At 35.7% G+C, this 12,431-nt stretch overlaps 1 pseudogene; it reads left to right on the plus strand.

The window, feature by feature from the left end:
- Window positions 1-6,688: 6,688 nt before the first annotated feature.
- On the plus strand, window positions 6,689-10,204 carry LOC138081827 (small ribosomal subunit protein uS10-like; annotated as a pseudogene).
- Window positions 10,205-12,431: the final 2,227 nt, after the last annotated feature.

A 12,431-nucleotide genomic window follows, 5' to 3' on the forward strand; every position in this document is an offset into this window, starting at 1 on the left:
AGGCTGATCCCTTGGAGCACAGAGGCTCTCTGCGTTAATATCAGCCTCTTTCTCTCCTCTGTTTTCTTATCTACAACTTTCTTTCCTTATCTCTCTCTAAATCATTCGCCAACACTGTTTCTCTTTCGGGTTCCCCTGGATCCTGCGGGGGCTGGACCCTGGCAAGAGATCAAATTGCCAACATTCTTTGGATAATCATAAAAGCACAAGAGTTCCAGAAAAACATCTGCTTCTGCTTCATTGACTATTCCAAAGCTTTTGACTGTGTGGATCACAACAAAGTGTGGAAAATTCTTCAAGAGTTGGGAATACTAGACCACCTGACCTGCCTTCTGAGACATCTGTATGCATGTCAGGAAGCAACAGTTAGAACCGGACATGGAATAATGGATTGGTTCAAAACTGGGAAAGGAGTACTTCAGGGCTGTATATTGTCACCTTGCTTATTTAACTTATATGCAGTGTACATCATGAGACATGCTGGGCTGGATAAAGCACAAGCTGGAACAAGATTGCTGGGAGAAATACTGATAACATCAGATATGCAGATGACACCACCCTTATGGCAGAAAGTGAAGGGCTGAAGAGCCTCTTGATGAAAGTGAAAGAGGAGAGTGAAAAAGTTGGCTTAAAGCTCAACATTCAGAAAACTAAGATCATGGTCCCATCACATCATTGCAAACATGGGTAAACAATGGAAACAGTGAAGACTTCATTTTAGGAGGCTCCAAAATCTCTGCAGATGGTGACTGCAATCATGAAATTAAAAGACACTTGCTCCTTTTAAGAAAAGCTATGACCAACTTATACCATATATTGAAAAGCAGAGACATTACTTTGCTGACAAAATCCAACTAGTCAAAACTATAATTTTTCCAGTAGTTATGTATGGATGTGAGAGTTGGACTATAAAGAAAGCTGAGTGCCAAAGAATTGGGGTTTTTAAACTATGGTGTTGGAGAAGACTGTTTAGAGTCCCTTGGATTGTAAGGAGATCAAACCAGTCCATCCTAAAGGAAATCAGTCCTGAGAGTTCATTGGAAGGATTGATGCTGAAGCTGAAACTCCAAATTTTGGCCACCTGCTGGGAAAAACGGTCTCATTGAAAAAGACCTTGGTGCTGGGAAAAATTGAAGGTGGAAGGAGTGGGGGATGACAGAGAATGAGATTGTTGGATGACATCACTGACTTGATGGACATGAATCTGAATAAGCTTCAGGAGTTGGTGATGGACAGGGAAACCTGGTGTGCTGCAGTCCAAGGGGTTGCAGAGAGTTGGATATGACTGAGTGACTGAATTGAACTGGTAAGTGTTATCTGACTCCATTTATTGGAGATTAACTTCAGTTAAACTCCTTCCTCCTCCTCCCACTTTTCCATGTTTTATAGTAAATATTAGTTCTAATGACTATTTATATAATTTTAAACAATGTACTTGAAGCTCTATTTCTTGATTCATCAATCTCAGAATTTCTTGACTTTCTTCCTACCTCCTTTCTTTTTCTACTTTGTATTTCTGTCTGCATTTGTTTATGTATTCAACTATTTATATCATGTGTGTACTTCAGACTTCCATGATGACATAATATCACAGACTTCCTTGATTTGACTACAGCTTGACACTGAAAATTTTAGGCTGAAGCATAATGTTTGTCATAATTAGGTTATATCAATATTATTTATTTGCAAACCAGGTAGAACATCAGAGAAATCATGGCTCAATGTCACAGCTTTTGCAACTAGAAAGGGAAAACCCCAAGGTGACAAAACATTCTCTTTTTTATACTTTATTCATCTTTTAAAGTCATTTCATATTTTAGTTTGCTTTATACTACCTTACTTAGAGCTCTATATTTATTCTTGGATTTTCTACTTACCTTTCTGTGTGTGTGTGTGTGTGTGTGTTTCTATTGTTGCTGTTTTTTTGGTCCAGGGGTTATATGCTGTCTTCAAATCAGTAAAATCAATCTCTAATTGTTTCTTGAATGCTCTAATATTAACAAATGGTGACCCTTCCTTAAGCCTGCTAGATGGTTGCCATTCTGGGTATTTCCTGTCTATTCTTTCTGTAGCTCTTTTTTGATACTTCCTTAGTTTTTTTTTTTTTTTTTTTTCACTCCTTCAGAATGGATACATGGAAGGCAAACTTTCTGCATTTTATTTTTTCAATTTCTATAGATGAACTTTTTATCTCTGGAAAATTAATCAAGGGCATATCTTTAGCTCTGAAATTTTCCTTTCTATTTTTTTCTTTTTGAATAATTTCTTCTTCCCCTTCCTCCCCCATTTTTTCTGGTATTTGAATACTTCACAATTATTTCTGCAGAAGAATAAGGAAATACAAATTGCCAGTATTTTCTCTACCAATTTTCATCTGTTTGTCTTTTTAGTTCTATGTTCTGAAATAATTTATCATCCATTCTGTATATTTCATTGGATTCAGTTTTTAGTAATCATATTTTAAATTTTATATTCAATAAATTATTAACCTCAATTCACAACAGGCCGTTTATATTTCATTGAAACAATATCTTATTTAAATTCTGAACATATTAATTAAAATAATTTATTGTTTGTTTATGTTCTGATCACTAACCTGAATTTTACAACTTTTTTTAGTATTATTTATCTCATTTGTTTATTTTTACCCGTTGCTTTTGAGGTCCTACATTTCTGAAATATAAATTTTTCCTTAATTGGTCTCTGATGAACATAAAATAAAGGGTTAGTTCATTTAAATAGGTGGCTAGAAGAAGTTTCCTCTGATTTTATAAGATAAGCCTATTCCTTGAATAAAATAGATGTTTCCAGTGTGTGTATACATGAGATTTTTGAGAATTTATTGTGATATTTCCATGGCATGAAATGAAGCATGCACTCTGTTAAGAATCCAGACACATTCAAAAACCAAAACAAGGCCAGTCTGACTAATGTGAACAAACCCTCAGTCTGGGAGCCATGGATCTTCCTCAGTGTATCTCTCAATCTATATCTGACATTGAGGCAAACAGTACTTCCTAATGCACAGGAATGGGGGTGGCCTGAACATGCACGTCTTTCAGATTGATTCTCCATCAATCATTGTGACTGCTGCCCTTTCTTCCACATCCTCTCTTCTTTTGCTCCTAACTTTCAGGAGCAGCACTCTGCAAAATCGCTCCTAGCTCCACTGCAACTTTTCCTGTTGAATATATTGAGCAATAACTCCTTTTATTCTAATATATCCATCAAGATGCTCCCATCAGTCTTCTGTCTTCCCAAAATTCATTCTAATCTTTTGACTGCTGATGTTTCTCTGCTGCCAGTCTCAGAAGGTTTATGGATTTATGCACTTTCATATTTCTTCACTGAACACTCCATGGATTTTTGAGATACAGGAGAATTTAATAAAATTTCTGACTCTAATAACTGAAACAAGGTATCTTGAGAGAATTTCTAAATGTTATTTCATAAAGAAAAGTGATTCACTTATTTAAAGTCAATACCAAAGAAATATTCCCATATATGTATATGTTATTTATTATAAAAAAATTAAAGCCTTCTTTCTACAGTATTTACACAGATCTCCAAAGATAAACTAAATGAACAAGAAAGAATTCAAAGAAGAAATCCTTTTATAGACTTGAAAACCAAAAAGGTTTTTATAATATTTATATTCAAAAACAAGTTAAAAAGCGATTGACAGAGAAAATGTGATTTCAGTTCATATAGCTGAAAATAACTATGCTGCTGCTAAATCACTTCAATCATGTCTGACTCTGTGCAGCTCCATAGACAGCAGCCCACCAGGCTCCCCCATCCCTGGGATTCTCCAGGCAAGAACACTGGAGTGGGTCGCCATTTCCTTCTCCAATGCATGAAAGTGAAAAGAGAAAGTGAAGTCGCCCAGTCATGCCTGACTCTTTGTGACCCCATGGACTGCAGCCTACAAGGCTCCTCCATCCATGGAATTTTCCAGGCAAGAGTACTGGAGTAGGGTGCCATCGCCTTCTCCAAAATAACTATGCAATGCATACCAAATACTAAAAAAACTCATAATTTATTAAATTCAGAAAAAGTGTTAAACATTACAACTGGGGGAAAATGCTATAGGATATGAAAGGATAGGATTAAAACTGAAATGGCTGATAAGCATTTTATTAAAAAAAAAACAACTTTAAACTATGGAGACATTTAAAAATTTTTAATGATATAACTTTTTTTTAGGTGCAAGTGCCAAAAATACAATCTAAACCAATTTAAGCAAAAAAGGAAATGTGATAAAGGAATATTGATATAGTTTAGTTCATCCAAAGAAGAGATACAGATACAGGCCCCAGTAGGCTTCTGGGTATTCTAAGTGACTCAGTGCTTCTAAGACATTTACTTTCTCTGAGTGATTCTCATATGTTCAACTCTCTGCTTGGATAGAGGCTTGTCTGCTATAGAAAGTGAGTTATCTGTCATATTTAGTGGCCCTAAATTCTTAAAGTATCTATCTTATATTGTGGCCCTAGAAGAGAGCTCCTGCCTATTGGGAAGAACTCTGATCTATCTTGACATACACGCCTACCATGAACAAATAAATATGGCTAGGGGCACTGATTGCACCACACTGGTTTCCATGCCAAGACCTGTGGTCATGGAGTAGTGACTGGATTGGCTGCCACCAAAGAAAACAGACACATTATGCTCACCAGATGAAACAAGAACAACACAAATATGTAATGAATTAAGAGGAGATTTTCTTAAAGGACAGGTATTACAAAACTGTGTGGTAACATGTTCTTAAATCCTTTCTTGATCATCTTCCACCTACAAGGATTTTGAGGATGTTGACCTTCCAGGAAAAATAATGAATGGAGAACAAAATATCCCTTCCTTTTTTTGGCAAGGTCACTGTTGACCGTCACATGGGTTTAATATACAAATGTAGATTGAAGCATGTGGAATTACCTAAAAACTAATAAGGAAAAGCATTTTTATGAATTTTTATTTTTAATAAAATGAATTTTATATTAGCTCCATTTCATTCTGAAGTTTTAATCAAAATCACATATGATGAGATCTGCCAAGTACTTGCGTGGTCTTTAATAAAAGAGAAAAGACCACACTACCCAAGGCAATTGACAGATTCAATGTCCAGTTCAGTTCAGTCACTCAGTTGTGTATGACTCTTTGTGACCCCATGAATTGTAGCATGCCAGACCTCCTTGTTCATCACCAATTCCCGGAGTTCACCCAAACTCATATCCATCCAGTCGGTGATGCCATCCAGCCATCTCATCCTCTGTCGTCCTCTTCTCCTCCTGCCCCCAATCCCTCCCAGCATCAGAGTCTTTTCCAATGAGTCAACTCTCCGCATCAGGTGGCCAAAGTATTGGAGTTTCAGCTTTAGCATCATTCCTTCCAAAGAACACCCAGGGCTGATCTCCTTCAGAATGGATTGGTTGGATCTCCTTGCAGTTCAACAGACCCTCAAGAGTCTTCTCCAACACCACAGTTCAAAAGCATCAATTCTTCAGTGCTCAGCCTTCTTCACAGTCCAACTCTCACATCCATACATGACCACTGGAAAAACGATAGCCTTGACTAGGTGGACCTTTGTTGGTAAAGTAATGTCTCTGCATTTTAATATGCTATCTAGTTTAGCCATAACTTTCTTTCCAAGGAGTAAGGGTCTTTTAATTTCAATGTAATCCTTATTAAATTACTAATGGTATTTTTCACAGAACTAGCACAAATAATTGCAAAATTTGTACGGAAACACAAAAGATCCTGAATATCCAAAGCAATCTTGAGAAAAAACAGAGGTGGAGGAATCATGTTCCTTGACTTTAGATACATGACATTTCTACAGTAATTAAGACAGTATGGTACTGGCACAAAAACAGACATATGGGTCAATGGAACAGGATAGAGACTAGAAACAAACCCACATACTTATGATCAGTTAATCTAGGGCAAAGGAGGCAAGACTATACAGTGGAGTAAAGACAGTCTCTTCAATAAGTGGTGCTGGCAAAACTGAAGAGCTACCTATAAAAGAATGAAATCAGAACATTTTTTAATGCCATACATAAACATAAATGCCATACATAAAAATAAAATGGATTACCGACCTAAATTAAGACCTAATACTATAAAAGTCCTACAGGAAAACTTAGGCAAAACATTCTTTTACATAAATCACAACAATATTTTTTTGGATCCATCTCCTAGAGTAATGGAAATAAAAACAGAAATAAACAAATGGGATCTAATTAAACTTAAAAGCTTTTTCACAGCAAGGGAAACTGTAAACAAAACAAAAAGCCAAGCTACAAATTTGGGGAAAATATTTGCTAACAATAAGGGATTAATTTCCAAAATATACATATAGTTTATACAGCATAAGATCATAAAAACAACTCAATCAAAAAATGGTCAGAAGATCTAAATAGACATTTCTCTAAAAAAGATATACAGATTGTTAACAGGCACATGAAAAGATGCTCAGTATCACTAACTTTTAGAGAAATGTAAATAAAAACTTTATAGAGATATCACCTCACACCCGTTGGAAAGGCCAACATTAAAATATCTACATTAATAAATGCTGGTGAGGGTGTGGGTGTGGAGAAAAAGGAACTGTCCTTGGTTATTGGTGGTAATACAGATTGATACAGCTACTATGGAGACCAGTGTGGAGGTCCCTTAAAAACTAAAAATGGAGCTGCCTTATGATCTTGTAATTCCACACCTGGGCATATGTCTGAAGAAAACTCTAATTAAAAAAGATATGCACGTCCCAATGTTCACAGGTTCACTATTTACAATAGCCAAGACATGGATGCAACTTAAATGTCCACTGACAGGTGAATGGATAAAGAAGATGTGGGAGATTATGTACAATGAAATACTTACTACTTAGCTTTAAGAAAGAATGAAATAATGCCATTTGCAGCAACATGAATGGACCTATGTATGTATAACTGAATACATTTGCTATACATTTGAAGCTAGCGCAGTATTGTAAATTAATTGTACTTAAAAAAAAAAAAAAAGGGAAGGAAAAGAGAAAAAGTCAAATGTTACCCAAGGGTCCCTGCCTCAACTTGCATCTTAAGATATGAAAATTAGCAGAAGATTGGGGCCACGTCAAGAACAAGATTACTTTTTAGTCGCATGGCCCAATCAGTGAAATAGACTTTGTCCTATTAGATTAACAAATGGCTAAATAGGAGGATGAAACAAGGCAGTAGATGAGAGAAAGGAAGGGGCAACTCTTTGCTCTATGTAACTTATTCAGTTTGAAGTTTATAAATCTCATGATCACCTAAGACTCCAGTCATTGATTTTCACTTGTCATTTTGGATATAGTGGGCTTTATTTATAGACTTTAAAAACTGAAGAGAAATGTTAATTTCATTAACATTTGAATGTTAGAGACTGTTTTCAACTGCATATTTTCATATGAAGCTGATGCTCTTGGAAAATGAATAACACTTTGAATTCAGGTTTCCTGAAATACAGGAAGATTGTATGCTTTCCAATGTCTATAACTGCCTCTCTACTATTAAGATTGCTTCTTCATTAAAAAAAAATCTACTTGTCTACCATTCTGTCACTCAATCTACTACTGTGTGTGTAATCTAAAGATTGTTTGTTTTCTTTATAAGATAATGTCTGATAATTATTTTCATCTCTGAGTTCAAGTTCAGTAAAAGTTTTACCTATTCTCTTCAGCTAAAAAATAAATAAATAACTTGAATTCCTGAAGATTTTCCCCCAATATGTAGGTTTATTTCAAAGTTTCATTTCCTATGATTAGGGGAAATATTCCTTCATGTTGTGCTCAGATGCTCAGTTGTGTCCAACTCTTTGACCCCATGGACTGGGGACCTCCAGGCTCCTCTGTCCATGGAATTTTCCCAGCAATAATACTGGAGTGGGATGCCATTTCCTTCTGCAGGGGATCTTCCTGACCCAGGGATTGAACCCATATCTCTTACATCCCTTGCATTATCAGGAGGATTTTTTACCACTAGTGCCACCTTTCTTCAAGTTAGCAGATCTCTTTATTTTTTCACTATTTGATTAGGATATTCCCTAATTTCTCATGTAATTTTCATATGAAGCAGCCCCAGAACAGTTAGACACAGAGATACATAAACACACACATACATTCTGAAGTAGCCTTACTAGTGTAATGTTACAAGTTAGAAATTTTGGGTTCATTTTAGGAATGGGAAACTATAGATGGGTTTCTATAGGTTGCCCTGAAATTTGATTCAGAGGGTGATATGTCATATCACGAGATACTCACCCCTTTCCTGTCAATGAAGTGTATAAGATCAGAAAGCCCTGCATTTTGATAATTGCATATCTCATGAATTTAGTTCAATATCACAGAATATAGCACAGAATAAACCAGGTCTCTTGCTTTGGCAGGTGGATTCTTTATCACAGAGCCACCTGGGAAGCCCATGGAAAATAAGGAAATGTAACTAATAATGATTTGTGTAAGTTAATTTACATAGGCAAAAGAAATAATCTAGAAATAAACATTTGCCTTAATAACAAAATGCTAACCAAACTTCTTAGGGAATATTGGAGAAAAATGCAGTTTTAATTTTAATATGCGCATGAGATCAATTAATGTACCACATATGCAAATATAAAGGCAATGACCCTGATTCTGAATGCTTGTTATTTCTGGAGTCGGCATATGGTGCTCTCTAACAGCAGACGTAATGATTTCAATAAATTAGCTGCTAATGCCATGTAATGCACTCTGATTTGTGTTAATTCAGGCATTGCTTAGCAATTTCATGTTAATTTTTTAAAGAAATCAGTTTTTAAGGCAGTATTAGAATTTTGTTATGCATTAAGAGTTTAAAAATGGTAAGAATAAGAACATTTCAATTCAGATATTTTAGTAAGACAAAAACAGCTTCACAAAGTAGGGATGCAGAATGTGATTCACAGCATTTAAATAAGAATTTGTTTCTAATAATCCAAAATTAAAAAAAAAAATATTGCTTACTTTGAACAATAATCATGGCAAAAGGTCAAAGGATTTATAATGCTCATATTAAAATAGCTGATGCTGAATGCCCCTCTTAAAGTCTTTTCCACCCTTATTATTTTTATTTGTCTGTGGAACATGACAAGGTTAGTCTGGTACTTACTGGTGTGGTTGTAGGTAATTGTTGTAGAAATAATATTCATAGATATGTACATACATGTAGGTATATGAATTATATATACATGTATAATGTTATATTATCAAATTATATATACATATATGTCTCACAGACTTAAATAACAAACTTATGGTTGCCAGGCAGGAAGGATGGGGAGAAGGGATAGTTCAAGATTTTGGGATCCTCATGTACACACAGCTATATTTAAAATGGATAACCAATAAGGTCCTACTCTAGGACATGAGGAACCCTGCTCAACGTTATATGTGGTAGCTTGAATGGGGGAGAAGTTTGGGGGAGAATGGATACATATATTGTATGACTGAGTCTCTCTGCCGTCCACCTGAAACTATCACAACATTGTTAATGAGCTATATTCCAATACAAAATAAATAAGAAATAATATCCACAGATATAGGCAGACATGTATGTATGTTAACTATATATGCTACATAACACGCTAATTAGTTTTCTGAACTTATTAAAGATAAGATACTCTACAAGAGAAAAACATTTTCTTTTTGAACTATTCCAAGTAAAATCAAGAAGCTTTTTCTCCCTTTGAGGAAAATGTGGTTGCTGCTGAAGTGGAGCCCAATGCTACCTGCTCCTGCTCCAGACTGATGGCTGTTTGCTCTGCCCAGGAACAAGTAAGTCAGGAAGCTGCCCCACAGATTTGGCCCTTACAAATACCAGCAAGACTCCATCAGAGCCAGAGGTGGCCATTTACTGGATTAGGAACACTCTCACCAGCCCCAACGTGAAGTCCCTAGAGAAGGTATATGCTAACCTGCTCAGAGGCACAAGGAAAAAGAATCTCAAAGTAAAAGGATCTGTTCGGATGCTTACCAAGACTGAGAATGACTACAAGGGAAACTCCTTGTGCTGAAGGTTCTAAGATTTGGGATTAATTCCAGATAAGGATCCACAAGTGACTCATTGATCTTATGCAGGGTCTTTCTGAGGTTGTCAAGCAGACTCCTTCCATTAGTACTGAGCCAGGAGTCCAGGTGGAAGTCACCATTGCTGATGTCTAAATCAATCTTTGTAATTAATTGATAGATATTTTAAAAAAGAAGCTTTATCTTTGGTCTTGCAGAGATGGATTAATTATAAACTTCAGCTTATAAAAAGCTAATAAACATGAATATTTCCTATATGACTCTTGTGGGAGAATAAAAAAAAATACAAATGAATACCAAAAAAATACAAAGTTAAAATTGTCCATTTTTCTTAACATCTCATTTTACTTTCTACACTTCAGTTTCCTTACTAGGAATGGGTGGATGATAATTAACTCATACAACTTTTGTGGGAATTGAATGAGGTAAGATACACAAAGTGCCTGGCCAATGGAAAAGATTAAAAACCTGTTGGTAAAGAAGTGTGGCTAAATGCAAAATGCATAGTGTTGCTTGATCAAGCACAGGTGTTTCCTACCTAAATCCTTTTCTATCCATTCTCCACATTACAGCTAGTGTTACAGCCAGCATAAAACATAAATCTGATTCACATTACGACTCCTTTGCTTAACATTCTTCAAATGATACATCTAAGAAAAAAGCCAGCCTCCTTACTGGGAAATACAAAACCCTTCACATTCTGACATCTATTTTCTTATGCTGTCTGTCAGTCTTTGTAAATCATGTCTGTCAGTCTGTCCACACTAAACTATTTGTATTTACCTGAATAGGAGACCGTGTTAAATGTCCTCATGCACAATTAAAACAGTATCCTTTCTGCCTGAAGTGCTTGCCATGATTTCAGGTTGTCAGGGAATTCCTACTGATCTTTCTAGCCTCTGGGTTGTGATCATTGACACACCTGAGTAAATATTTCAAATCTCATCATTCCCACAATGCCTTGAATACCTTATACTTGAGCATATTGCAGTACATAGAAATTTGTTTCCAGGTCTCCCTACTGTAGGCTCTTAACATTACCAAGATTAGTACTGTACTTAATATATCTGTAAATGCACAATACTTAATATAGACTGTAGCATATAGTATACTTTCAGTGGCTATTTCCTAATTCTTATGTTGAAGATGATGCAGAATTTGAGCTCACAAGATGTTCTGCCATTATGAGAAATTAGGGCTTAAATGGATCTTGGATATTTCAACTAAATCCTGCATTTATGAGATACTATTCCTGTTTCTCAGAAGCTGTGTTTCCATTCCTAATTCTGAAATGTTAAATTCGTCTGTTTTTAGTTATAAATACTGGAAATATTGTTTCATTTCCCCATGGTGTAATCTTTGTTTATTCCTACAGGGTACTCTGTGTCTCACTGGCTCAGGAAAGCTTATCATCTCCATGAAGAAAAGAGAAGGCACAGCAAATTAAGTCAGTGCTAACCAGGAGATGAGCATTTTAACGTTTCACTCCCTCCTCTAAGACAAAGTTAGAGGTGCCATGAAGGAGTTGTGACTTGTGAATCTTCTCAATGATGTGACCATACACAAGAGACCAAAAATCACCCAGGGCCCATATAGAAGTTGGTGATAGATACGGAACCACAGTCTTAAAGGGAGTGGGAGCTTTAAAGCTTGTTTTCTTCTGTTTATAGCTGGGATTCTCAGAATCTATGGAGTCACATAATTACTTCATTGTGGTTGGTGAGGGCAACTGTCTGTGTTAGAAACTCCAGTACTTCCCAAAGGTTTGCCTGTGATGGTTCTCATTACTGTCTGGTCCACTGTGACTCCTACACCTTAATTAGCTGTGGCCCATATCATCACTTCAGTGAGATATTAAGGTATTGATTCACATTTGCTTTGACTATTGGAGTCAGACAATGTGCCTTCTAATATAGAATGTCCTGACATGCTAAAGTGGTCAAGTGGCTACTTTAGGAATTTTTTTACAGAGAGATTCTTCTTCTTTTTTTTTTTTTTTTAAGTATAAAAGCTACCTTTTCTCATACATCTGTAGTTGCATGAAATGCTGAGGTTTTAAAAAAGTTTCTAAACATTTCAAGTAATTCCAAAAATGACTTTACTCATAGGTTCACATATTACAATATTCAGGTATAATATTTTAGACATCTTGCTTAATTGATGTTGAATCATTAAAAAGTTTCATATGTGTGTAAGTTCCTGTAGGATAGGAAAATATTCTTGGAGTATATGTCTTTTTTGATTTCTTTTTCTAATAAACCATATATAATCCTTTAAAGTCAAAACAAGCAGAAGTTTGGGTGCTTATAAGGGCTAGGATGTGTTGATACAGTGGGCTTCCCAGGTGGCACTAGTGGTAAAG

This window comes from Capricornis sumatraensis, chromosome 7, assembly GCF_032405125.1.
Source record: "Capricornis sumatraensis isolate serow.1 chromosome 7, serow.2, whole genome shotgun sequence".
Classification (NCBI taxonomy): Eukaryota; Metazoa; Chordata; class Mammalia; order Artiodactyla; family Bovidae; genus Capricornis; species Capricornis sumatraensis.